The following is a 27,977-nucleotide window of genomic DNA, read 5'->3' on the forward strand; positions in this document are numbered from 1 at the left end:
GCACCAGTGAGCTCTGTGCTATTCCTTCTTGGGTTTAATTCTGCTGTGACTCAGTGTTCCACAGGTCCATTGGGAATGTTAAGTAAATGGAAAGAGGGTGCAGAGGCCAACACAGGAGGAGTCTTAAGTCTAGTTTGGCAAGTTCAGTGCTTGTAGCAAACTTTATTTATGTGTAGGATGGCCCTAGAGTTTCCAGGGTCTAATCTGGAGGGGTAGGGAGGGCTGACAGCCATGGTGGATATGGGCAACTTGGTGAGGTGGACCTTGAAAGTGTTAATCTTTCTGAACTTAAGTGCCTTTATTTGTAAAATAGGCTTTATACACTCTCACTCAAAAATAGGGGTAGCACTTAACTACTTTCAATTTATGAAGATCAAATGAAATAAATAATGTACCTGAAAAAACAGCACAGATAGTGCTACATGCCAGGTAATATTTTTTTTAAGTTCTTTGTATATACTGACTCACTAGAGCCCTCCGGATTAGGAACTATTATTATCCCCAGCTTACTTATATGGGCAAATTGAGACACAGAAGTTGCCCAAGATCTCCTCACTACAAAGTGGTAGATCTAGGATTCAAACTAGGGCCAGTCCCAGAGTCCATGAAGCCTAGTACATCACTGTATTTAATGAGTGCTTCAGTCTGTGAGTCCTCAGCTTCTTCCCACTTTTCCAGACATTGGTGATCTAGAAAGAAAGACAGAATCAAGTATGTTGCAAAACCAAAGACCTAGATCGTGTGTCTGAATGAAGGCAGAATGTTTCATGAAAGAATATGAAAAACAGAGAAATGGTTTATTTTTAAAAGCAAACACTTGTGTAGTACTCATACTGTGTGTCAGACCCTGTTCTAATGAAATGACACATATTAACTCATTTAATACTCTCAACAACCCTGCAAGGTAGGTTCTCTTATCCCCTTTTTCAGATGGACAAACTGAGGCACAGAGCAGAGAGTGCAGGCACAGACAGTGGAAGAGGCTGCACTGCAGCCAGTGGGGTGCCTTCAGAGCTTCCCTTCCAGTCCTGATGTCTCTGGAAAGTGTTCTAGGCTCAGCTTCCAAAGCTGCTTGATTTTCTCCTTTATTCTATTCTCTTCCTTCTCTTCTTCCTCCTTTTTAATGTTCAATGACAACCCTTCCCTTCAGACCTAGTTGTTGTTTTCTGACCACTCCTAAAGGTCTAAAGCTTTATTTCTTTGTTCAAGTAGTATTGAACAGCTGCTACATTGCCACACACTGTTCTAGGCACCAATGGTCCTGCCCTTTTGCAGTTCATGTTTCCACTGGTATGGTAGACAATGGAACAAGTCAGCCTTTATACACCCTCACTCATCAATAACAATAAGTTATGAAGTTAACAATAAGTGCTATGAAGTTAACAATAAGTGCTATGAAGGGGATAAAGCAGGCTGATGTTTGAACGTAATAGGTCAACCAGAGGAAATTACATTTGGGTAGAGATTTGAACAATGAGAGGACCAATGATATAAAGATCCTGTAGGAGGAAAATTCTAAGTAAAGGAGACAGAAGAGCAAAGTTCCTGAGAAGAGAATAAACTTGTTATGTTCCAGACATGGAAAAGAGGGAGTAATCTGGGGGGGTGGGCATTGGCATGGGATGGAATAGAGAGAGGCGGCTTGTGAACACCTTTGCAGAGTGTATGGCAGAGTAGCTGGCGGCTTGGTTCCCACTTCCTCCACTTGACAGTGTGGATTACCTCCTCTAGAAAACAGAGGTGCACGGTTGTCTGGTCTCTAAACATAACATGCCAGCAGTTGAATGAATAAGACCTTTCCAAACTTGGCTTACCCAGTCAAGCTTTAAACATTAGAGGTAAATGCTTTTCACTTGGTTGAAGGCACTAACGTTCCCTACGATGTCTCTAAGTCCAGAAACTTCCAACAGTTCACCCAGTTTTGCACAGAAACCTCTTTAAAGACAGTCAGTTAATTATTCTGCTTAGTAATAAGGATGATGATTTGTCAAGACTTCCTTCAAGGAAGGCTGCTAAGAAGGCCTCTTGTATTGGGGTCAGGTTGCTGTAAGCCCCCGTAGGTAGGCACTAACCGTTATGGTTATTGCTATGACTTGGCTGATATTCCATTTGGGAACTTACAAATGATGAAAGTCACCAACCCCATGGCTTTCAGCCTCCAGAAGCCTCTCACCCCTAGAATCTACCCATCCTTCAGTATTTCCAGATCATTCACCCAGCTATTGAGAATCAGACTCCTGTGGGAACCCAAACTGTGATATGAGTTGAAGGAGACACTGATTCAATTCTGATGTTCTAGTAGACAAATAGAAAGAAAGCACACAAAAATGATGCTGCATGCAATGCAATCATCCTAAGTACACAAGTGTGTGGACAGTACACATTAAAAAGAACCTAGGTCATATGATTTATTTATATATACATATAAATAAATGCATATATGTATATATGAATAAATATATGTGTGTATATATAAATAAATATTTAGGATTTATTTATATATAAAATATATATTTATATATAAATAAATCAGTGGGCACAGTAGGTTTACAGTTATATTACAAATAAATGACCAATTAATTAATAAATAATAAGAATAAGCTGTTTCATGTACTCACAACTGTAAACTTACTTTTGTCTACCTCTGTATTATTATATAAATGTATGCTATATTCATATGAATAGTATCTATCTATAGCTGTATTAACATCTATCTATCTTCAAGGATCTCATTCAACCATTCCAGTAGACAAGTATATATATAAAGGGAGCACAAGAAGGAGATGCTGGATTCCCTCCAACCACAGTAATACACAAACACACAGAGAGAGTACACTGACGTGCATTTGCTCTCGAGACTCAATCCCTTCTCCATACAATGGTTTGATTGCCTGCTAAAACCTCAACGTGGACTACAGCACGGTCGGGCCTGGAGCCCCAGTAGTGCCACCTGATCCTGGCTGTGTCTCTTGGGTAGAAGAATCTGAAGGTACATGAGTTCTATAAAAATTTTGAGATTGGATGCTAAGAAATCTGAATTGAGTTTTCAGCTGTGGAAAATGACAGCTTCCATTACCTAATAGTCTGGAGAACTCCTAATCAGGTGAGAATTTCAGTTTAGACAAAACTCCTTTTTCAGGGGTGTCCAGGGCATTATCATCGTCCAACAGCCTGAAGAATTTGACCAGCCTCCCTCATTAGGAAGTCCTGCTTGGTCAAAGCCTTTAAAGTCTATCCCATCCCTCTTGAATAAAACTTTGAGTCCCTTGCATTGTGTAGTAGGCTTGGCATGAGCTGGTGGATTCTCTTTGTTTAGGATGTTCCAGCTGTACTAGCCTCCTTGTCATTTCCTGAAAGCATCAGACTCCATCTTGCCTCTGGGCTTCTGCACAGTCTGTTCCCTTTGCCAGAGTCTCACTGCAGCTCTGGCTTAATTAACTCCTATTCTTTCTTCAGATGTCAGTTTCCTCTGGAAACTTTTCCACATCCCTGAAAGAAAGTTTTCCTTTAAGAGAAGATTTTCTGTTAGTACCCTATAGTTTTTCTTCACAACATTTTTATATATTTCCATGTTTTGCTGTGTATAATAAGCACTTTTTTGTCCAAATTTCTGAGGAAAAAATAAGGATGTGCATTATACATGGGTAGTATTAATTCCGTATCTATACAAATGTTTTTCTCTTATTTATGTTTATTTGTTAAAAGTGTAACTCTAGAAAGCAATAACAGTATCTGCATGCAAAATAATGCCCTGGAATACATTAGTCAGTTTTGTTTTTAAATATTAATAAATTAAAAAAATTGAATTAAAAATTAAAATGAAATATTTTTTCCTGAAAGTTTGAGCCTAAAACATGGGTGCACATTATACACAACAAAATATGGTATTTGTGTTGTTCTTTTGACTTGTCTTCACACTAACATGTAGTCTTCATGAGGGAAACAACAGCATAGTATTTTCTTTTGCTATTGTAATCTTCATGTTCAATACAGTGCTAGAAGACAGAAGGTACTCAGAGAATATTTGCAAAGTGTGTGAATGAACCTTTAGAGTGTGGGTTCAAGTCAAAATAGTTCGTCAATTAAATTGGAGAACCTCAGTCCAACTCCAGCCAATGCTTTGCCCATAGCAGAGTCTCAAATACAATATTTGTTAACTAATGGAGAGATATGGGAGGAGGTAGAGATGATGTTCACACAAGCTTATTGTCCTTAGTATCGCCTTCATCAGCTCATCCACAGGCTTAATATAAATGTCAATATCCACCCCCATCCCCACCCCCATGGTCCTCTGGTATGCCTTCCCCACTGTGCCTTCAGAACCCACTTACTTTGTTTTGCTTCCTCTCTGTTGTTGATTGTCTATCCTTCTCTTTGCATACTTGGCAGGCCTGATGACTCTATTGCTCTGTTTCTTTGCTCCACACTCTGCCACTGGAAACAGGCCCATTGTCCTCTGGGATTCTGATATTGGTTCTTTTCCTTGTGTTCTGAGCCTTAGGCCTGTCCTATTTTCTTGCTCAACCTGTCTCTAGAGACCATAGCCCAGACCAGAGTATGTGACCATCACTCAGGAGAAGGAGTTAGATGGTCGTTATCTGTCAAGATTAATATTGCTACTTTGGACATTTAAGTGGTCATGAATTAACTCATAAAAATTAGAAAACAATGGCCTGCATTTTAAGTACACATCCAGGTAGAGGACTACAGCCAGGCCTCTGTGCCTGATCAGATAGCCTGTTTGTGGATAAGTTACTTTGGCCATTGGCTGCTCCAGGCATTGGTTGTCGTCATACTCTAAGTGGCTAAATGTGATGGTAGCCTCATTTGTTGGTAGGGACTCAGGTATGGAGTGCTGAGGAATGCAGGGATGATGCTTCTGGGGCCTTGGGGCAGAGTCAGGCCTTCCATCTCACACAGACTCTTAGCACTTCCACTTCAGTACATGGCACATGCGCTACTTTGCAGGCATATTGGACTTCAGATATATGCAACCCCCATTTCCAAGCTTTAGCTGAAGTCACCTCTTCTTTGCAAAAAGCACATTCCTACTTCTCCAGTTTGGACAAAACACACAGAAGAATCTGTATGAACTCCCAGGATAGTGGCCTTCAAACTTGGCTGCATAGTAAAATCAGCCGGAAGCTCTAAAATTCTGCTGTTCAGCTCCACAAAACACCAATTCAAATTGTCTTAAGATGTCAGTGTTTTGAAAGCTCCTCAGCTGATTTTGGTGCACACCAAAGTGGAAAACACTGGTGCGGGCAAGCACCCCACAAACTCGGCTATGCAGATGAATCATCTGAGGATGTATTGAAATACAGGTTCCCAACCCCCAGCCACAGAAATTTGGATTCAAAAGGGGTAGGGCTGGGCCAAGAATCTACACTTCAACAAGCTCTCAGTGCTGCTGTCGGTGTGGGTCTACAAACCATAGATCGAGCAGCCCTGTTCTAAAGCTTTGCTACTCAGTGTGCAGTCTATAGAGCAGCAGAAGTTAAAAATCATCAGAGACTGAAAATCTAAAGCTCATCCCAGACCTGTTACATCAGAATCCCTGTTTTAAAAAGGGCTCTAGGAAATTTTTATGCATGCCAGGGATTGAAAAACATTAGCTCTACAGGGTGTAAACTTGCAGCAGTGCCTAGGCAAAGTTAGCTGGCAGGTGTATACTACCTGGCTTGCACAGTGTTTATTGAAATTTGGAATTAATTGACAACATTTGAAAATTGGGATTTTTTACTTCTCTTGAAAAATTGGAAGATGTAGCAACATTGGGCCTCCATTCTCACTTAGCAATGGCTGAAGACAGGGTAGATGTGCTCCAAGCTGCCACAGAAATTATTTCACTCACTAATAATCCCTGAGGGCCTCTGCAGGTATGTGAGTTTGTGACTCCTACTTCATGCCCTTTTCCTCTCCACATTGAGAATTACTGCTCCCAAGCATTGTATCTTGAACCTGCCCATTTTATCTCTTTGTATCTCACTCAACCCATCTGTAAAAAGGGTAGATATCCCTTATTCAGGGTTCCAAGAAAGGTTAAATAAAGACGTAGATCATGTTTTAAGCTCTCTACCTGTTATATTCATGATTGTTGTTATACTAAGAGTTGCTCAAAGCGTGGTCCTTGAACCAGCAGCATTAACATCACCTGGGGACTTATTAGAAATTAAAACTTTCAGGCCCTACTCCAGACCCAAATGCTGGGTGAATTACCAGGCGTTTCCAGGAAGAGAAGGATTTTGCATGGATTTCACAGGACCAAATCTCAGTTATAGGCTCCATAACTTATGCTATGCAGAAAGTTAAGTCAAGAGTCATGGGTGGCTGAAGTTTTTCAGGTGAGAGACACCAAAAGGAGCATGTGTAGGATGGAGCTTTCTCAGCCCTCCCCTCTTGAATCCCTGACTCAGCCCTGCCTCAGTTTTCCTGGCAGGCACTTGAGATATGACTCTGAGCCTGAGCTGCCCTGGTTTCCCCATATCTGATAGAGGGGGCTCCTCAGGTCATGATGCCACCTCAGCCTAGCCAGAAACTGCTGCTCCATGGTAGACATTCTGTGTTTGGGACTCGGTCAGTCCTCAACCCTGCCTCTCTCCCTGTCTATACTGGCTGAATTCCTAGAATCCCTGAAGGCCTATAGCCAGAGCTTGCCTGAGTAATAGCAGAAGAAAATTGGGAGCATATGACCTTCATAGAGGAAACTGTGAAGTCACCATGCATTGTTCTTAAGGCAAGAGAAGTGGCTGTTCATCAAATCTTCTCCTCTTTATTTGTGATAGAACATGCATGGAAATAGCCAAGAAAGGAAGGCTGGGAGATAATTATTTTCCTACAGGTGGTGACAGACATGTGCTGGAATAGATCACAGAAGGATTCCTCAGGAACTCTTGCTCTGGCAGTTTCTAGAAAGTAAGTAAGCAAGAATAACTCAGTCATCTGGGAGAAGTTAGGTTTAGTACAGACAAAATCAGAGTTGGACTAGTTGATCTTTCAGAACTACTTCAAAGATGACAAATCAGTCAATAATAACAATCATGACATTGATAGTAACAATAGTAGTATCATCTCTTGAGTAACATCTCAGGGGGCCGCAAGCTTCTGCTGTAAAGGGCCAAATAGTAAATAGTTTAGGTTTGAGGGCTACATGGTTGCAACACCTCGGGTCTACCCTTAGAGCACAAAAGCAGCCATAGGCAGTAAGTAAACAAATGGGCATGCCTATGTTCCAATAAAACTTTATTTACAAAAACAATTGATGGGTCAATTTGGCCCACAAGCTATAATTTGCTAATACCTACATTATCACATTGACTCTCATGGTACTGTGAAGTAGGTACTTTTACTATTCCCCATTATACAGATAAAGAAACTGAATCTTAAGAGAGATGAAGCAACGTCCATGAGATCCCAGAACAGTAAGTGATAGATTCAGGACTTATTAACCATCATGTCTTGGTGAACACTTCTGCTTGCATAAGTTTCATCATTTTGGCTCCTCACATCCCAGACTCAGTTTTTCAATTATTTAAAAATTTTAAAGCAGCCTCACCATGCCTATTATGATACCTCCTCTCATTTAACTTTCAGAGAAGTTGTGTGAGGTACTGTTACAGTATGCAGCTAGTTAGATGTTGACAAAAGAAAAGGGAGCCAGACACCTATTAAACTGGATTAACTAGGAAAACGCAGCTACACCAACTGGATGCCAATCTCCAAGGAGGCAGAAAAGACTGGCTTTACAATCTCCCCAGGGAACAACTGGCTTATTTTCCCAGATAAATTTGGGGGGGGGGATAAGCAACAAGAGGAAATTTCTCTGCAGAGGCATGCCAGATGACAAAGCAAATTTTTTTGAAAAGTATATTTGATTGATTATGCTATTACAGTTTTCCAATTATTTCTCTTTTATCCCCCTCCACCCTGTAACCCCCTGCCCTTCAGCATTCCACCCACTTAGTTCATGTCCATGGGTTGTACATATAAGTCCTTTGACCTCTCTGTTTCCTATACTATTCTTAACTTCTCCTCATCTATTTTATGCCTGCTAATTATGCTTCTTATTTCTTATATCTTCCCCCCCAACTGTTTCCCTCTCTCTCCCTACTCAAAACCCTCCATGTAATGCCCATTTCTCTAATTCTATTCCTGTTCTACTTATTTGCTTAGTTTTAGTTTTTATTTTTTAGGTTTAGTTGTTGATAGATGTGAGTTGTCATTTTACTGTTCATAGTTTTTGATCTTTTTCAATTTCTTAGATAAGTCCCTTTAATATTTCATATAATAAGGGCTTGGTGATGATGGACTCCTTTAATTTGACCTTACCTGGGAAGCACTTTATTTGCCCTTCCATTCTAAATGATACCTTTGCTGAATAGAGTAATCTTGGATGTAGGTCCTTGCCTTTCATGACTTCAAATACTTCTTTCCAGCCCCTTTTTGCCTGCAAGTTTTCTTTAGAGAAATCAGCTGATAGTCTCATGGGAACTCCTTTGTGGTTCCCAGGTAACTGGGAGGTAACTCTCCTTTCCTCTTGCTGCTTTTAAGATTCTCTTTTTATCTTTAATCTTGGGTAACTTAATGATGATGTGCTTGGTGTGTTCCTCCTTGGTTCCAATTTCTTTGGACTCTCTGGGCTTCCTGGACTTCCATTTCTTTCACCAGATTGAGGAAGTTTTTTTTCATTATTTGTTCAAATAAGCTTTCAATTTCTTGCTCTTGTTCTTCTTCTGGAATACCTATGATTCTGATGTTAGAATGTTCAAAGTTGTCTCTGAGTTTCCTAAGCCTTTCTCATTTTTTTTTGAATTTGTGTTTCTTCATTCTGTTCTGGTTGGATGTTTCTTTCTTTCTTTTGTTCCAAATCGTTGATTTGAGTCCTGGTTTCCTTCCCTTCATTGTTGGTTCCCTGTATATTTTGCTTTATTTCACCTTGGGTAGTCTTCATTTGTTTCTTCAGTTTGTGACTGAGCTCAAACAGTTCTGTGAGCATCCCGATTACCAGTGTTTTGAGCTCTGCTTTAGATAGGTTGGTTATCTCCTCATCACTTAGCTCTTTTTTTCTGGAGTTTTAATCTCTTCTTTCATTTGGGCCCTATTTTTTTGTCTCACTGTACCTGTTCTGTTGTAAGGGGGCGGGGCCCTAGGTATTCACCTGGGTGAGGCAACCCTTTTTGCTGTGATGTGGCAATGTCTGTGGGGGAGGGGTCAGAGAGGGAACAATGCGGCTCACTTGCTCATCTCTAGCCCCATTTTCCAACGAACTCTCCTGTGTGCAACTGGGAGTTTCTACTGCCATGACAACCCCCACAGTAGTTTACAGCTAGCTTTGAGTCTTAAGTTTCCTGTTCAGCTAGCCCTTACTTGCCAGCATAGTCCACCGCTTGTGTCCTCTCCACTGAGCTGCCCTTCTCCCACCAATCTGGGTGAATGATTCTTTAACTCCTTGGTTGTCAGTGTTCCATGCAGTTTGATTTTCTGGCACTTCCTATTGTTTATTGTTTTTAGATTGGTTGTTATCCTTCTTTGGTTGTCAGGGGAAGTGCAACGTTTCTACCTACACCTCCATCTTGAGCGGAACTCTAATTAATACTCGACAAAACAGAACTTTGAATCATGTGCAGTAGGATCCAAAATGGTGATCATAAAGGGGAGGAGTCTGGCCTGAAAAAATCTGGAAAAAATATCAGATAGCATAAGGGACTGTACCCTAGAAGATACAGCAAAGGGATTGGATAGGGAGTAGTACTAGCACTACTGCCCCGGGAAGATCCCGGAAAGAGATTGAACAGTTTGATAGAAAGCTTACCCCTTCCTAAACTCAAGGAATATAATCAAAAGTTAACAAAGGCACTCCCCCTCTCTCTCTTCAGCAGCAGCACGGTGGAAGCACAGCACCAATGCCTTGCTGGACAGGAATAGATACTAAGCTAGACTACTGGACCCCCAGGTGCAGGGCCAATGGCACAGCAGCACTGGGCCTTGGCTCTCGTCCTGGGCTTGGGGGAGTCAAGTGTGGGCCTGTGGCCTCAGAGGCTGGACTTCTTCCATAGCAAGATGGAGCTGAGCTACCTGGCCATGGATGAGACATTAGGCTTGGTGTACCTGGGGGTAGTCCTATGTTTTCATCCCAATAATTCTTGCCACTATACCCCCAATCCTCTTATGTGTATATCCCTAAAATGCATTTTCTGCCATACTGTGGGAGAATTTTATTTCCTCAGGCAACAGTACTTTTTTCCTCCTCGAGAGCCCAAGGTTTTCAGATTATAGGGTCAGATTCTCAAGGTCTATCTTTAGTGAGAGTTTGAGCTTGGAATCTCTCAGCGTCTAAGCCCAGTGATTTTCCTCCAGACCTGTTGCTTCTAGATTTAAAAAACATTTTACAATTTGTGAACACAGTGGTACATGTCTATTGCATAGGAATTAGAATGATCATAACAATGGAGAAGAGGACAAAGAGTAACTCATGATCTACCAATCTAAAAATAACCTCAGCTATCAATCTCACACTTTTTCCCATTTTGATCCACGCCCATTCTCTCAAGCAATTACACGCTAAATGAAACATTGTCTTTATTTGTTACTTGTCACATAGGATTGTAAGCATTTTCTTATGTTATAAAATTTTAATAAAATCACCATTTTAACAATTGCATTCTTTTCCAGCATAGGACATAAATATTTCTAATGATTTAGATACTTTCTATCTTTCACTATCATAAAGGTTTTGAAGACATAGTCTTTGAATCACTAGTTATTTTCCCAGGATAAATTCCTAGAAGGAGAATTATTGCTCCAAAGGATGTTAGCCATTTTTAAAGCACTTTATGTCTAATTCCAGATTACATTTTTAAATAAATTTGTGCTGATTTCTATTCCCTTCAGTTGGTCAGATTTACCTAAGCCCAAATCAACAATAGATTTTTTTTTAACTTGATAATTTTGTGGATTAAAATGTTACACTTTAGTTTTTATCAAGCCCTGAGGCTTAGGAGTTTTCTTATTGATTTGCTAGGGTGGTTCTTTATATGTTAATGACATTAATAGTCCTTTTTCTGGCAAATATTACCCCAGGATTTTATTTGCCTTTAGAAGGAAAATAAATGCATCTCTACTTACTTATCTTATTCATAGCAAGGAATACTGCAATCATTAGCATTCAACACATTCAGCAGCAAGATAGTAACAACAAAATGCTCCCTCCACAAGTAGAATTCACCAGGTGGCTGGAAACGGCAAGCTGAGAGGCTTAGCAGACACTCCAAGATCTCTGTGCAGACTGCATACTCCCTGGGCTGTGCTTTTTACACATGTAACTCCAGGGTAGAAATCAGCCCAGACAGGAGGCAGCCGGGAGATTCAGACAGAAGCTTTTGAGGCTGATTGTCAGCACCAAGCAAAGGGCTGCCTTTGTTCTGTATACAGCCACAGGGCGCTGATTCTCTCCCCATTCTTTCACATAAATACATGGAGGTAAAAAACAATGTCATGGAAAACTTTATTTAGAGACTATGAAATTGAAGACTGGCAAGAACTTCATTTCATACATTTTTTTGTAAATTTAGAGAAAATATAAGTGCTTTGAGGCTTGAAATTTTCTCCCTCAATCCTCAAGCATATTTTATTTTGAAGAAAAACAATCCTCATGCCATGTAGCATCCTTCTTTGGAAACAATAGCAATTGTTTCTCTGTATTGGAAAGGGTTAGGACTGTGTTTCTCAATCATGTTGACAGCTTTATTTTTACAACAAATAATTATTTGTTGTTGGGACTGAAGAATGAGTGTTCTAATAGTTTGCATTTAAATATTTGGAAAATTGTGATATGGAAAAAATCACCCTTTCTACTCTCCATTGGTCCACAGAGTTGAATTAATTACAGGAAGAGAGATTTTGGGATCAGTGTAAAAAATATCTTTGTCATAATGATAACTGCAAAACTGGACTGGTCTAGTTCCAGGATTAACAAGCTCATGTTCACTGGAGGCATTCAAGGGAGACCAGATTGTTCTTGGGCAGGATGCTGAACAAGACATTCAACAAAAGATGAGGGATTCAAAATCTAAGGGTATCTTCTATCCTCGAAATTCTATAAATCTTCTTTTTGCTGTCTTTGTTTTTAAATATTTTATATTTAGGTTGTATTGCCTCTTGAGAAACATTTCTTTTATAACAAAAGAAAAACTTTCTAGAGCACTCGAAAATCATCACACATATTGTATACACCGGCTTCTTGAGGGTTCCACTGAGAAAACATTCTTTAAAAGAGTTAAATTAGACATTTTCTGCAAACCAAACCATTTTTAGCAAACCAGCCTATGGCAGGAAGAATTTTCATGTGTCTCACATGCTGTATGGTTAAAATGGGCAATGGCATCTAATCATTAGTGGGGAAGGCACAACAAGTATGTGTGGGGGGCGGTGATTGCACTCCTAGTCATTTCTATAACCAGTGCTGCAGATCTCTGTTAAAATCCCAGACCTACCCTGAACTGAGATCTACATTTCTGTAACCCTGAATCTTCTGAAGGGCTAGGCCATTTTCTTCTTCCCACTAGCAGCCATGAAGCATGGGTTACCAGGAACCTAGTATCAGTAAAGGACATGGGTCATCAAGAGCCAGGGATTATCAGGAACAAGGTGTCGATAGAAGCTATGGGTCAGGCACAACAGTGAATCTGATGAAATTAAAAGTTAGCTAGCATGAACCATGGGTCAGCAGAGGCCACAAGTCAATGGGTGACATGGGTCAGCAGGGACATACACCAGCCAGGAAGTCAGCAGTAGGTGATGGAGGCAGAGGCTAAAAGATATACAGAAAAATGGGCAGCACTAGATTATGAGAGAGTTGATCCACCACCGATAAAACAGTAGAAGCCATACTTAAGCAAAAGCTACAGAGTAACATCATGAAGCTGAGTAGAAAGCACTTAGTAACAACATTATCAGTAAAGTACAGAGATAAATAAATCACCATCATAATAGGGTAGGGAACTATGAGTTTCTCAGAGTGTGGCAAGATAGCCTCATGTCTATAGGAGCACAGAATCCTGAGTGACCTAATTCTGATTATTCTAGTCTCTGAAAACTGACAGTTTGGCAATCAAGAGTCCCATCTTTCATAATGTTCCAGGTATCCTTATCATAAATCCATGCTACTGATTACTTTTTAGGTTGGATGCTTCTAAAGGGAAATTCTTGAGATATAGTATACAAGCCTATTTTTAAGGTTCTCAATACATATTGCTAAATTACTTTTCAAAAATGCTATACAAATTTGCCCTTTCTCTCCTACTAATTAAAATGCTTATTCAAATGTATTCTCACAGGTACAAAGTTTTGAGAAGAAAACTTTTAGTGAAAACTATTAGTGTTACTGTCAAGAGGAATTCCAGAAGAAAAGGTGTAGATAGTTCTCGATGTGTAGAGCAACATGGCAAAGGAGGTTGATACTTCCCATTCTGGCTTTGCAATCTCTCTCTGCCATGTAAGTTAGAACTCTATGGAATTTAAGGAAAATAATTCAATTAAAAATTGTCCTAATTCAGTAAAATAACTTATAAGGACGTGTGACCTGGGAATCTAGAAAGCAGTGTGGTGTATTTTGGGTGTGGCTGGATCCAGGGGCTTGGCAGTGTCAGTCAGAATAAATATATCTACTCTTTAGTTTCTGCCTCAGCTCTTGGAGATGAAGGATGAAGGATCTTGGCCAGAACCATGTAGCATGCCCACTCTTGGAGCCAGATGTTGAGAGAGTGACTGAGTGACCTTACCCACTTCAACCTACATTACTTGGGAGAATTATGGTTTTTAAATGGAGATAGAGTAGAAAGTCCACAAGGGAAATGGGGGCTTCAAGACACCCTTCAATGGGGAAGCAGCTGCCTTTGAAAGTATTTAGAATGGTTTGAACATTCTCATCAGTTATTTCCATTTCACACATCTTCTAGAACCTAGGTTATAATTTTCAAAGTCACAAAGTTACATACATGCTGGGGAGAGAGAGGATGTACCTGCCTGTTATATTAAAAAATGTAGAGTACACAGAGATAAAGTCTGTGTCTGCAGCAGGCATAGAAACAATACAGGAAAACTCCTTTTAAGCATCATTTAAAATAATAGTATAATATCTGTTATTTTTGTGGGCAGGGAATATCAAGGTTGACAAACATGTTTTCTGTGGTGCCACATTGAAGAGCTTTCTGTTGGGCAGAGCCAGCACCTCTCCAAGCCCTTCCTGGTGACATGCTGGAGGAAGGGGCACCAGTTTTAATTTAATTTGGGTCTTCTAATAGCTCACTAGGCAAAATCAACCATTTCCAGGTGCTCAGGAAATTTCAGGTCATTCCTCCTTCTGACTTGGTCTTCTCCTACATAAAGACATTCCCAGAATATCACATGCTTCTAAAAATGTACTTGTTTGTATGTAAAACCTGCTAACAGCTCCCCTGAGAAGTGTTTGAATGTGTAATGAGCACCCAGGCTCCCTGTGTCAGAGCTTGATGGAAAGGATTCTCTCCCCAGGGCAGCATTCCTGTCAAGAACATCCACCAGGTGACTCTGGGGAACAGTTGGTGTTAACTCTGGGCTGCTGTAGTTGGGAAACTACTTCTAAAAAACTCAGTCCTCTTTTGCTTCATAGACCCAAATCTGGGGTGAAAAATTGAGTCTTCATAGGCTGCTTATAATATGCCTCCCTCTTCTCCCAGAGAGCCTGTCTCTGAGGGGACACAAATCCAACCTCAAAGACCATACCATTTGGTGGAGGGCACAGAGGTGTAATTAAGCCATGATGACATGGTTTAAAAAGTAGCAATTGTAAGAATAATCAAAATACTAAAGAACTTTAGAGGTGGGAGGAAAAACAACTGCCTAGGAGATCTAAAAACCTTAGCAAAAGACAAAGCGTCCAAATTCAGTCCTCAAAGAACAGGAGTTTGTTGAATAGAAACAAGTGGATAATAAAAAGAGCTAATGTCTTCTGAGCACTCACTGTGTTCCAAACATTGTTCTAGGTGCTTTCCATGTATTTATGTATATTACACGTATTGCTCATAACACATTTATAGATATGAACTCATTTAATCCTCACAACAGCTATATGCAGTAGGTGTCGATATTATCCCCATTTTTCAGACAAAGATACTGAGGCCCTAGAGTATAGTATAGGGTGTCACTGAAAGTGTGTGGTAAACCTAAGTTTCCATGCTAGAAATTTGAACCTAGAGTCTGTGTTATTTTTTTTTATTGAATTTATTGGGGTGACATAGGTCAATAAAATTGTATAGGTTTAATGTCTATAATTCTATAATACATTATCTTTATATTGTATTGCAAGCAAGTCTGTATTCTTAGTCTCTTTGCCACATTACCCTACAGTGCATAGCATAAAATAGATGGATCTTCAAAACAAAATATCAACAAAGATATTGAAGCATTGAACAATGCCCTAGATCAAATTGACTTAATTGACATATATAAAACCTTTCAACCCAAAGAAGCAAAGTGCACATTCTTTTCAAGCACACATGGAACATTTTCAGAGATAGACTACATGATAGAGCACAAAACAAGCCTCAACAAATTTAAGAAAATTTATGTATTTATTTTTTAATTTTTATTTTATTGATTATACCATTACAGTTGTTCTATTCCCCCCTTCATTCCCCTCCACCCTGCACCCCCACCCCTATCATTCCCCCCATTAGTTTATGACCATGTGTCTCAAGTTCTTTGGATTCTATATTTCCCACACTATTCTTGCCCTCCCCCCTATCTATTTTCTACCTACCATCTATGCTACTTATTTTCTGTACCTTCTCCCCCTTCTCCTCCCACTCCCCTGTTGCTAACCCTCCTTGAGATCTTCATTTCTATGGTTCTGCTCCTGATCTAGCTGTTCTTTTAGCTTGCTTTTGTTTTAGATGTGGTTGTTAATAACTGTGAGTTTGCTGTCCTTTCACTGTTCATATTTTTTATCTTTTTCTTAGATAAGTCCCTTTAACATTTCATATAATAAGGGCTTGGTGATGATGAACTCCTTGAATTTGATCTTTTCTGGGAAGCACTTTATCAGCCCTTCCATTCTAAATGAAAGTTTTGCTGGATAGAGCAATCTTGGTTGTAGGTCTTTGGATTTCATGACTTGGAATACCTCCTTCCAGCCCCTTCTTGCCTGTAAGGTCTCTTTTGAGAAATTAGCTGACAGTCTGGTGGGAAGTCCTTTGTAGGTGACTGTCCCCTTAGCTCTTGCTGCTTCTAGGATTCTCTCCATTTTTATCTTGGCTAATGTAATTATGATGTGCCTTGGTGTGTTTCTTCTTGGGTCCAACTTCTTTGGGACTCTCTGAGCTTCCTGGATTTCCTGGAAGTCTATTTCCTTTGCCAGATTGGGGAAATTCTCCTTTATTATTTGTTCAAATAAGTTCTCCACCAGTGGCTGTTCCTTTCCCCCTTCTGGTACCCCTATAATTCGGATGTTCGAGCATTTAAAGATGTCCTGGAGGTTCCTAAGTCTCTCCTCATTTTTTGGAATTCTTGTTTCTTCATTCTTTTCTGGTTGGTCATTTTTATCCTCCTTCTGGTCCACTCCTTTGATTTGAGTCCCAGTTTCCTTTCCATTACTATTGGTTTCCTATGCATTGCCATTCATTTCAATTAGTTTAGCCTTCATATGTTCCTCTAATTTGTGACTAAAATCAACCAGTTCTGTGAGCATCCTGATGACCAGTGTTTTGAACTGTGCATCTGAAAGTTTTGCTATTTCTTCATCACTTAGATTTATGGGCTCTGGGGCTTTGAGATCTTCTTGAGACATTTTTGGTCCATTAGCGCCCATTAAGTATGAGGAGCGTAGCCTTAGGGGTGGGGCGGGGCCTCCAGGGCGGGTCGCTGGGTTGTAATGCTGTATGTGGTGGCAGGGTCAGAGTGGGGAAATGGTGTCCTCCTCTCCTGCTTTCCCCCGCTGGGTGAGGAGCAAAGCCTTAGGTGTACACCAGGGCAAGGTTGCTCAGGTCACTAGCTTGTGATGCTGTAGGTGGGGGCAGGGTCAGAGCGGCGAAATGACGGCCATCTCTGCTGCCTCCTGTTGTGTCCAGTCCCGTCTCACTGCCCACTCCCTTGCTGGTCTATCTGTACAGGAATGTGCCAGCACAGTTAACCACTGCCCTGCACCCTCGCCGAATCCACAGGTCACTCACTGGGTTGGCCCTTTGCAACCCTCTGCAACCCCATGCCTGGGATCCGTGCACCTGAGTCCGTCTGACCGAGTTTTCCTGTGCAACCATGCTCTGCCAGTTGCTGGTTTCGCCCCTCTTACTGGTCAGGCTGAAGAATTCGTTGTTATCGGACTTCCGAAAAGTTTAATTTTCTGTGTTCTGGCTATGTTTTCTGTCGCTAATATTTTGTTTGTCTCTAAACTTGGTTGTGTGAGAAAGCACAGTATCTCCACCTATGTCTCCATCTTGGTGGAAGTCAAAATTTAAGAAAATTTAAATCACATTCAGCATTTTCTGTGACTACAAGGGAATGAAACTAGAAACCAAATTCAAGGAAAAAATTCAAAAACACTCAAATTCATGGAGATTAAATACCATACTATTACACAATGAGTGGGTTAATAATTAGATCAAGGAAGAAATAAAAAAGGTTCTGGAAACAAATGAAAATGAACACACAATATTTTAAAACCTGTGGGATACAGCAAAGGCACTCCTGAGAAGGAAGTTCATAGCAATATAGGCCTACCTAAAAAAGATAGAAACATTTCAAATAAACAACCTAATCTTATGTCTTCAAGAACTGGAGGAACAATGACAAACAAAGCCCAGAGTGAGTAGAAGAAAAGAAATAACCAAAATCAGAGAAGAATTAAATGACACAGACACTAAAAGAACAATTCAAAAGATTAGTTAATTCAGGAGCTGGTTCTTTGAAAAGATCAACAAAATCAACAAGTCTTTAATCAGACTCATCAAGAAAAAAAGAGAGGGGACCCAAGTAAACAAAATTAGAAATGAAAGAGAAGAGATTACAACAAATACCAGATATGAAGGATTATAAAAAACATTACAAACAACTGTATGTCAATAAATTAGAAAACCTGGGTGAAAAGGACAAATTTGCAGAAAAGTATAACTTTCAAAAATTGAATGAAGAAGAAGAAAACCTGAACAGACCAATAATGGCTAATGAAATTGAAACAGTGATAAAAAAAAAAACTCCTGTCACACAAAAGCCCCAGATTGGATGGTTTCAAGGAAATTTTTACAAAGTATTTAAGGAAGAGTTAACCCCTATCCTTTTCAGATTCTTTATTCCAAAAAATCCAAGAACAGGGAAGACTCCCAAACTCTTTTTATGAAGCCAGCATCATCCTAATCCCAAAACCAGATAAAGACACAACAAAGAAAGAAAACTGTAGGCCAATATCACAGATGAAAATAGACACTAAAATCCTTACCAAAATATTGGCAAACCACATCCAGCAATACATTAAAAAGATTATAGACCACGATCAAGTGGGATTCATCCCAGGGATACAAGGGTGGTTGAATATTTCCACCTCAATAAATGTAATACATCACATAAACAAAAGGAAAGACAAAAATCACATGATCGTACCTAAGGAAGTGGAAAAAAACATTTGATAAGGTACAGCATCCATTTATGATAAAAAATGCTTAACAAATGGGAGTAGAGGGAGCATACCTCAACATAATAAAAGCTATATACAAGAGACCTACAGCCAACATCATAACTGAATGGGCAAAAACTAAAAGCTTCTCCACTAAGACCAGGAACAAGACAAGAATGTCTGCTTTCACCACTCCTATTCAACATAGTATTGGAAGACCTATCCACAGCATCAGACCAAAAAAGAAAAAAAAAAAGGCCAACCCAAATGTAAAGGAGGAAGCAAAATGTCCCCATTTGCAGCTGACATGATAGTGTACATAAAAAACCTAATGGATTCCACTAAAAACCTACTCAACCTAGTAAGTAAATTTGGCAAAACAGCAGGATACGAAGTCAATATCCAGAATTTGAAGGTATTTTTGTACACCAACAACAAAATAGAAGCATAAATTGGGGAAAAATATCCCATTTGCTACAGCAACAAGAAAAATGAAGTACTTAAGAATAAACCTAACCAAGGAGGTAAAAGACATACTCAGAAAATGACACAACACTGAAGAAAGAAGTTGAAGAAGACACAAACAAATGGAAGCGTGCACTATGTTCATGAATTGGAAGAATTAATGCCATCAAAATGTCCATACTACCCAAAACTATTTATAGATTCAATGAAATACCTATTAAAATACCAATGACATATTTTACAGATATAGAACAAACAATTCAAAAATTAATATGAAACAATAAATTACCCCAAATAGCCACAACAATTTTGAGAAAGAAGAATAAAGTAGGAGAGATCACAATACCTGATATCAAACTATACTACAAGGCCATGGTAATCAAAATAATCTCATACTGGCATAAGAGTAGACACAGAGATCAATGGAACAAAATAAAGACCCCAGAAATAAACCCAAGTCTCTATGGTCAATTAATATTTGACAAAGGGAGCAGAAGCATAAAGTAAAGTAAAAATAGCCTCTTCAACAAATAAGTTGGGAGATCTGGACAGCTACATGCAAAAATAATGAAACTCAATCATCCACTTACATCATACACCAACATAAACTCAAGGTGGATAAAAGACTTAAATATAAATTGTGAGACCATAAAAGTCCTCTTAGAGAAGATCATAGGCAAGAAAATATCAGATATTTCAAGCAGCAATATTTTCACTGATATGTTTCCTAGAGCAAGGGGCATACAAGAAAGAATAAACAATGGGATCTTATCAAAATAAAAACCTCCTGCATGGAAGAAAACATCAGCAAACTAAACATATTTGCCACTGATACCTCGTTGGAAAATGCCAAGGGTTTGTTTTGCAAAATACACGAAGAACTCACATGACTCCACTCCAGGAGGACAAACAACCCAATTAAAAAATGGGCAAAGGACTTGAACAGACACTTCACCAATGAGGATATACAGAGAGCCCAGAAACATATGAAAGGATGCTCAGCATCACTAGCCTTTACAGAGATGCAAATTAAAACCACAATGAGATACCACTTCACACCATTCAGAATGGCCATTATAACCAAATCAACAGACAACAAGTACTGGTGATGTTGTGGAGGAAAGGAAACCCTAGTGCACTGTTGGTGGGAATGCAGACTGGTGCAGCCACAGTAGAAAACAACATGGAATTTCCTCAGAAAACTAAAAATGAAACTGCCTTTTGATTCAGAAATTCCAGTGCTGGGATTATATCCTAAGAATCAAGAAACACCAGTTCAAAAGAACCTATGCACCCCAATGTTTATAGCAGGACAATTCATAATAGCCAAGTGCTGGAAGCAACCTAAGTGCCCATCAGTACATGAGTGTATCAAAATACTGTGGTACATTTACACAATAGAATACTACACAGCAGAAAGGAAAAAGGAGGCCCTACCCTTTGAGACAGCATGGATGGATCTGGAGAGCATTATGCTAAGTGAAATAAGCCAGGTGGTGAAAGACAAATACCATATAATCTCACCTATAAATGGAACCTTATCAATAAAACAAACAAACAAGTAAAATATAACCAGAAACATTGAAATAAAGAACAAACTGACAGTAACCAAAGGGGAGGTGGGAGAGGTTAATGGGTGAAAATAGAAGATGGGTCATCAAGGAACATATATAAGGACCCATGGATGAAGTTATAAAGAGGGATAGGATTGAAGGTGGAAGGAGTGGAGGGATGAGAAGTTGGGGGGATGGAGAAAACTGTACTTGAACAACAATGAAAAATTAAAAAATAAATGAAACAATTAATTTTTTTAAAAAAAGAGTGTGGGATCAATGTCATCAAAGGCATGAAGGCATTGTGGTGGTTTTAAAATATCTTTGATTCTTTAATATTCCTTTCTACAAGCAGTGGAGTCTAATTTCCCTCTCCTTGAATATAAGCTGGACTTTGCGACTTGCTCCAAAAAGGGGAAAGTGTTTTCAGAAACAACTATAAAGGACACATGGACAAAACCAAGAAGAGGCGGGATCAGGAGAGGAAGGTGGGGATGGCTGGAGTTGGGGGGGTTAATAGGGGGAAAATGCAGACAACTGTATCAAACAACAATAAAAAAAGAAAGTATAAAAGTAAATAAAAATAAAACAATAAAGTGGAAGTGACAGTGTAGCTCTGAAGACTAGGTTATAAAAAGCACTGTGGCTTCACCCTCATTCTCTCTGTCAGATCACTCTCTCTGGGCAAATCAGCTGACTTGTAAGGACACTCAAGAAGCCTGATGGTCCACAAGGTGAGGATGGAAGCATCTGGCCAATAACCAGCAAGGAGCTGAGGTCTTCTGCCAACAGCCATGAGTTTGAAAGCAGGTTTTCCGGTCCTGGTCAAGCCTTTGAAACCACAATTTTAGTTGACATTTTGACTACAACCTTGTGAGAGAACTTGAATTGGAACTACTCAACTATGCTGCTCTGAATTCCTGACCCGAAGACACTGTAAGTAAATGTATGTAGTTTTAAGACACTGACTTTTGGAGTGACTTGCTACACAGCATAGGTTACTAATACTGCCATCAGAATCTTTGTGCCTTCAGTGTAGATAGGCAGTCAGTATTTGGGGGCCAAAGTTCAGAGTTTGCAGAGAACTAGCAAGGAGGAATAAGGCTTTCAGGATAGATTATAAAGCACTACAACCATTCTGCACATTTGAAGTCACAGGGCATACTTACTATAAGTAACTCTCTATCTCTCCAACTCCAACCCTTCCCACATCCAGCCAGAAAGTACTTCCATTTCTATAATTCCTTATCCATACTGCTATGAGCTTCTTTATTACATTATTCCTTGTTGTGCAGCCATTTGCAGACATGACTTCTCCCCAACTAGATGGCAAGCTCCTTGAAGGCTGGGCTCACTCACATTCTATTCATCTTTCTCTTTGCACACAATCCTTTGGTCATTGCAAGAGCTCCATAAATGTTTGTGGGATGAATGTTGCCTTCTCTGAACCCACATGGCTGATGGATGACTTTTATTCTATTCTAGCCAACATGCTTTTTCCTTGTCTTTGACTGTGATTGTAATGTCCAAGAGCAGGTCAGATTGAAGCCCAATAGAAAAACTAGTTTAAAGTACCAGTAGGTATGCCATATACTTTTAGCACAGTGGTGTGAAATGACTCACAGATATGTGGGCCATTATCCTCTAAAGGATAATGGGCCAATGGAGACAAGGCAGTAAGGCAGGGATAGAGATATTCTTGGGGAAGGTAAGGCTGGCCAGCAAGGGAGATGCCCATTAGTACAAACTATAATTTCTATACATCTGAATTAATTCCTTTTTCCTGCCTTGTTCTCCACTATGTGCTCAGTTCCTGCATGTCAGATATGTTTGATATATATTTGCTGAATTGAAGAATGCTGATGTAGAGAATAATTAATATTCATGACACCCAAGTTCTCTAGGCTGTTCCTACAGATAAGGAGATGGGTCTCATTTGAGAGGGTGTTTATGGATAAAGGAGTTCATTTACTCACAGGAGATCCAAGCTGGGCACATCTTAGGCACATCCTCACATAAGCAGGGAGGCAAGGGTTGTCAGAGCCTCAGGACACTGGGGAGGGGTCCAAGGAAATAAAATTAAAATAAGAGGAGGAGCCCAACTATATTAGTTTTATATCAGGCATTTGCTTTTATTTACTTTTTTTTGTGTGTAACTATGTTGTTTAATCAAAAGTAGGAGTTATGAAACATTGTAATGTGAACTTCATGCTTAGCACTTCATGTTATTATAAAAGTACAAGTCTGAGTGACATTTAAATTCCATAAATTTGCAGAGAATTACAATGAATTTTCCCAATTTGGGTATTCCATTTTATAGGCGATGCTTAAGTCCTTGACCATATAAAGAGCTAAAGGAATTGTTATTTCACATCCACACATTTTGCCCTTTTATTTAATGACTGCTGAAGCATTTCTTCTTTGCAAAACAGCTTATAAAACCTCTGGCATTCACTTAAGAATAGAGTTGCTGGGAATCGGGTTCTTGAACTGTGTACATTTGTTGCAATCATAATGTTAGCCTTCATGATTTTAGCACCCAGACACAAGCCTGAACATGTTGAACTTGCGTACCGGTAGTTTCTCTAAAGAGCTTCACTTCCATTTGATGGTTAAAAGTTGGTAAGTAAGTTTTGGTTCTTTTTGTGGTCAAGCACACTGATGTGACTATCTTTTTTTTTTAATATTAAATTTTATTTAGTTACTTTTCAAGTACATTTTTTTTTTATCTATTTCTCCCATCCTACCCCACCCCCCCGCCCGGTCTCCCCCCTCCCTCCCATTCCCCACCCCCCAGTCCTCATCTCTGTGTCTTTCATACTTGTTCCTCAAAATCCCTCCCCCTTTTTCCCCTTAAGTATTTTTAAAAAGCTCTCTACTTGCTTTTCCTTCTTATAGTTATAGTCCCCTGAGTTCCACTGGAGGATGAACCTTTTGGTGATTCTTGGCCCATATGATTTGAATCTAGTTAACTCTTTACCCTCAGATCCTGGAGAGGACTGTGGCCCACAGCTGCCCAGCAGAAACTTAGTGTTCTCCAGTGACAGTGATTGGTTCAAGAGTGGGCATGTGACCCATTCAGAGCCAATGAGAGTCAGTGGGACTTTTGCCTCTACTGCTGGGAGAAAACTTGCCCTCCTTTCTATGGCACTTAACCTGGGAAGAGTTGGTTTGAGAGATGCTACACCCATTTGCCACCAAGTGGTAGAACTTGAGAATGAAGTCCACAGAGTGGAAGTTGTGGACTTAAAGTAATATTAAATAATTCCAATAACATGATTTCAGATTCTTGATGAGGCTATTTTCCGATATATCTCTGGGCTTCTAAGTTGAATATGTCAAATTCCCATTTTACTTTTAGCCAGCATGATTTTGGCTTTCTGTCACTTGCAGCTTTGATAGTCCTGACCAAAGGGATGGCCACTGGATACCACACCAGTACCCATAGGTTATAGAGAGTACCCCAAAAATCAGCCTCGAGGCCACAAGATGGAGTCAATTTCCACTAATTATTAACCTTACTTTTATAACTTAATAAGAACAGTTTTTCTTTTATGTATTCAGCTATATAAGGCTAATATTTTCTCAAATGATTAAGCAATTATCTCCAAATTATTACCCTCATAAATGTGAAAAGTCACCTTTATCATATTCTAAACTTTCATACAATTCTCTTTGATCTATTTCTATCCTCACTAGTCTGCTCCATTGATCTGTATATTCCTGTGTCATCAATGGGCTGTTTTATCATTTAACTTTATAATGCATGTTAATATCTATTGAATGCTCATTATCCCGTTTGCTCTCAAAATTCTATTTTATTTTTGTTTCTGGCATGATATTCTTATAGATGAGAATTAGAAACATAATCAAGGTCTAAAAAATCCCCACTGAAATTAAGAGTAGAGATCATTGGAGGTAAATGAGTTTTTCAGTTCAAGATTCTGGTGTATATTTTTCACTTATTCAAATCTTTATACACCTTTAAGTAAAATTTTATAGCCTCATCACACAAAAACTATTATTTTGAAGCTTGGTTCACTCAGCTCTGACTATTCCTTCCATATCTCTTTCATCCAATGACATTCTAGACTTTGCTTATTTATTTCTCTTTTCTCTACTTTTATTGAAATACAATTGACACATAGCAATCATAAATCTAAGGTGTACAGCATAATGATTTGACTTCCACACACTGTAAAGTGATGATCATAGTAAGTTTAGTTAACATCCATTGTCTCAAACAAGTACACATTTTTTCCTTGTGATGAGAATTCTTAGGATTTACTCTCAACAAAGTTTCAGAATTAGCTATAATTATCATGTTGTACATCACATCGTTAATACTTATTTATCTCATAGCTGGAAGTTTATACCTTTTGTCCCCTTCTATTTATTTAATTCTTGGTACATGTGTTTCCTTTCCATCCTGTCCTTGCCATCATATGGACCAGTTTCAGCAGCCATGCTGGTCATCTCAAGTTTATGATTCTTCATCTCTAATGACCTTGAGCTGCGTTCTGTCTCAGCCATCCACACTGACCAAAGCACGCTTCACCTTGTCATCACTCCCAAACAGTCCCCTCTAAATTACTAATTCAAACATCAAAACTCTTCTCCTTATAATTTACTTACTTAAATATTTTTATTAATGTTAATATTAAATATTTCACTACTGATCTACCACTCTTTATTTTTTAATTTTTATTTAGTTATTTTTCAAGTACAGTTTTCTGTTTACTTCTCCCATCCCAGCCTACCCCACCCCATGCACCCCACCTCCCTCCCATTTCCACCCCCCTTAGTTTTTGTCTATGTGTCCTTTATACTTGTTCCTCTAAATATCTCCCTTTTTTCCCTTAAATTCCCTCCCCTCTCCCCTTGTTCTCTATTTCAGTGTCTTTGTTTTTATTTTGCTTGCTTGTTTGTTTTGTTGTTTAGCTTCCTGTTAAAGGTGAGATCATAAGGTATTTGTCTTTCAACACCTGGCTTACTTCACTCAGCATAATGCTTTTCAGTTCCATCCATGCAGTTGCAAAGGGTAGAAGCTTTTTTCCCTCTGCTGCATAGAATTTTATTGTGTATATGTACCACAATTTTTTGATCCATTCATTTACTGATGGGCACCTAGGTTGCTTCCAACTCTTGGCTATTGTAAATTGTGCTGCGATGAACATTGTGGTGCATAGGTTCTTTGAAATTGATGTTTTAGGATTCTTAGGATATAATCCTAGCAGTGGAATTGCTGGGTCAAAAGGCAGGTGGATTTTTATTTTTCTGAGAAAATTCCATACTGTTTTCCATAATGGTTGCACCAGCCTGCAATGCCACCAAGACAAGGATGTCTACTTTCACCACTTCTATTCAATATAGTATTGGAAGTTTCAGCCACAACAATCAGGCAAGAAAAGGAAATAAAAGGCATCCAAATAGGAAAGGAGGAAACAAAACTGTCACTGTTTGCAGATGACATGATAGTGTACATGGAAAATCCTATAGACTCTACCAAAAAACTGCTCAAACTAATTAATAAATTTGGCAAAACAGCGGGTTACAAAGTCAATATCCAGAAATCAAAGGCATTTTTGTATACTAACAATGAATCAGCAGAAGCAGAAATCAAGGAAAAATCCCATTTGATATAGCAGAAATAAAAATAAAATAAACCTAACTTAGTTAGGGAATAAATGTAACTAAGGAGTTAAAAGACCTATATGCAGAAAACTACACAGCCCCGAAGAAAGAAATCAAGGAAGACACAAACAAATGGAAACATATGCCGTGTTCATGGATTGGAAGAATTAACATCATCAAAATGTCCATACTACCCAAAGCAATATACACAGTCAATGCAATACCTATTAAAGTACCAATGGCATATTTCACAGACATAGAACAAACACTTCAAAAATTTATATGGAACCATAAACGACCCCAAATAACAGCTGCACTTTTGAGAAAGAAGAACAAAGTAGGAGGGATCACAATACCTGATATCAAACTGTATTACAAGGCCACTGTAATCAAAACAGCCTGGTACTGGCATGAAAACAGGCACATAGACCAATGGAACAGAATGGAGAGCCTAGAAATAAACCCAACTCTACAGTCAATTAATATTCGACAAAGGGGACAGTAACATAAAATGAAGTAAAGATAGTCTCTTCAACAAATGGTGTTGGGAACTGGACAGCTATGTGCAAAAAAATGAAACTTGAGCACCAACTTACACCACACACCAAAATAAATTTAAGGTGGATAAAAGAGTTAAATATAAGCCTTGAAACCATTAAAGTCCTAGAGGAGAACATTGGTAGGAAATTCTCAGATGTTTCAAGCAGCAACATTTTTACTGATATGTCCCCTAGAGCAAGGAATGGAAAAGAAAGAATAAACAAAAGGGATCTCATCAAAATAAAAAAGTTTCTGCATGGCTAAAGAAAAGAGTATTAAATTAAAAAGACAACCAACTGTATGGGAAAACATATTTGCCAATAATACCTCAGACAAAGGTTTAATCTTCAAAATATACAAAGAACTTACACAACTCCACTCTAAGAAGACAACTAACCCAATTAAAAAATAGGAAAAGGACTTGATCTATTACTCTTTAGATTCCTCTAGTTCATTTTTTCCTGCATCCCTCAGGGCCCATTCAGGAAAAATAAACAGCAAGGTATTTTAACAGAAAGAATGTAATATTAAAGTTGTTAATGGGTATTGGAGAAATAAAAGTTCTCTGACTTTGAGATATTATCATGCAGGTAGCACCTGTAGGAAAGCAGCTAAGGACCTAGAAATGGCAAATGAAGGGAAGACGTTAGAGTTGTCAAATCATAGAAGCTTGAAGGAGGCCCCTGTTGCTAGGTCACAGATCTCTGTGGAGGCACACTGCTTAGTGGGTGCTGCTATCTTTGTGAGGCTACCATGAAGCTGGTTCTGAAAGTTCAGGCAAATCTGCTGCTTCAGAAGGGTCACTGCCAAGGGCAATGATCTCAAGAACAAGGGGTGAAGAGAAATGAACCAGTCCCTTCTTCTACCTTCAGTCTTGCAGTACCCCCATCCAGTGCTCTTTTTTTTCCACTTTTTTTTTGCTTTTGATATGTTTATTGATGAAGATAGAGGGAGAGAGAAATATCTATGTGAAAGAGAAACATCAATTGGTTGTCTCCTATATGCGTCCCAATGAGGGATTGAACCCACAACCTAGGTATGTGCCCTGACCAGGAATCAAACTTGCAGCCTTTTGGTGTATGGGAGGACACTCGAACTAACTGAACTACACTGGTCAGGGCTCACTTTTTTTCTCCCCCTCTATG

This window comes from Artibeus jamaicensis, unplaced genomic scaffold, assembly GCF_021234435.1.
Source record: "Artibeus jamaicensis isolate MK-2021 breed Jamaican fruit bat unplaced genomic scaffold, CSHL_Jam_final contig_700, whole genome shotgun sequence".
Classification (NCBI taxonomy): domain Eukaryota; kingdom Metazoa; phylum Chordata; class Mammalia; order Chiroptera; family Phyllostomidae; genus Artibeus; species Artibeus jamaicensis.